Raw genomic sequence first — 2,033 nt, 5'->3', positions numbered from 1 at the left:
ACCCGCATCAGGAGGGAGCAGGTCGTTTTGACAATTTTAGATTTAAAAATGTCTTCACTGTCTGCCTTGAAGCCCATTCCCACTTGACTCACTGATACTAACTCTAAGTGCCAAGTGGCTATGACGTCAAATAAAAAAACCTCTTCACCACACAGATTAGGCTAGAGACAATTTGATTTATTGTAGACAGGACAAGGGGTACGGCCCTTCTGCACGCAGCTCCACTTTTAAACACAAAGCACCAGCTAATTAATGACATGCAACAATAATCTTATTGACATACACACCTTACAATAAAACAAAATGTATGCCAGCGTTGTCAAATCTGCACACAAGATAGACCGATGACAGGGGAAATACCGTACACTATATATTAATACACTCTCTTGAAATTTACCTCTTTAATTTTTCTTCCTTTTTGTAAATTAAAGACTGGAAGTGTTTTCTGTATTTTTTATGTTTTTTTTTTGTAATGTGCGGGTCCATTCAAACAATAAAATGACTGAGTGTATCTGTGTTTTCGTAAAAATACAAAATAGGAATTCGAACGAGGGACCGGTAAAAGTTTTACCGGTCCCTCTTCTGTGGGCTATTTAACGGAGAAAGGGCGTCCCCTGCTGGCCAAGACATCTAACTACAGAAGTATTAGAGAACAATTTAACTGAGGGTAACGCAGCAGTGGCCAGTAACTATTTACAAGTACTCAGTCACAAAGTCCTTAGTACACTTAAGTAATTTTCTGAGGAAAATCCACTTTTCTGAGAAGATTTCAGATACTTGTACTTGAGTATTGTGGTGTGGGGATGGTAATTGGGTTCAGTATGGCTGCATACCTGCTTGTTGGTTGGTCTAACGAGCAACAGGTAAGACCCCCATCCTCACACACACACAGGAGAGGAGCCCTTGTCATCTCTATCTACTCCCGGGCCAATTCCAACCGGCCTCCTCTCTACGATAAAGTGATGTTTACAACCCCCGTCGTCTGTGTCTGAAGTCCCTAAACACGCCACTTGAGTGGCGCGTGGGAGGCAAAACTGACGCAAGCATACTTATAAAGTAAGTAGTGCGATTTGGTTAGATATTTTACAGACATGTTGGGCTGATATGAAAGTTGAAGTTAGTAAAATGAGGACCACTTCAAAATGGCTGAACCCATTCATTTTTAACCATGCAGAATATTTTGAATTTGCTTCTGTGAATTGAATTTTATTAGTAATTGGTATTGACATGAGTAACCGACTGACCAGATACTGTTTCTCTTCTCACTCAGGTTATTAAATGGAGAGCCACTTTACTTCAACTGAAGTTATATTCATTTTCAATTGATGATGCTTTTATTGAGCATATTGCTTGATTATTATATCTACCCATGATTGTACCCGATCACAAAGTCCTTTTTCATCCCAGAGCCGAATATTCTACTGACATGAACAAGGACTTGCAGGAGGACATAATATGATGTATTTTCTATGAACGGTATTGTATTTCACGGAACAGTGTTGGCTGTTAACTGAAAGCATGGTGTCTCGACCCCACCCAAGCTTAAACCGCCCAACATTTTCAACGTGGTGAGCCAATCTAACACGATGGTTTCCTTGTTTCATGGGATAGTGTTAGGCTCGATCACCAGCTCAACGCCTTTTAAGTGGTACAAAATTCACAATCATAAGGAGGCCACGGCCACTTCTATGTCCACGGCAATTGCTTCGTGCCTTCGACTGTTAACCCGAATTATCAAGCCCACTTAGGGACGTGACAGTGGCAATATGGCCAGTGTGTTGAATCTAACCCAATGAATAGATTTTGCTTGTACAATATCACCAACTCACTGCGTGAAAAATAGAGATGCCTAATCAGGATATATTGCACAATAAATCAACTAACATGGGCATGTAGGGTGGTGGTTCTGGAATGGTAGAACTCTAACTGACTATTGGGTCAACCATTTGGGTGAAGGAGGTTCATGTGGGCTAGGGACAAGTGTGGGAAGTTGTTTGCCTAGACTGGGCTTCTGTGTGTGTTGCCCCTAAATT

Source organism: Zeus faber (genome assembly GCF_960531495.2).
Source record: "Zeus faber genome assembly, chromosome: 10".
Lineage (NCBI taxonomy): Eukaryota > Metazoa > Chordata > Actinopteri > Zeiformes > Zeidae > Zeus > Zeus faber.
This window is presented reverse-complemented; position numbering follows the sequence as displayed.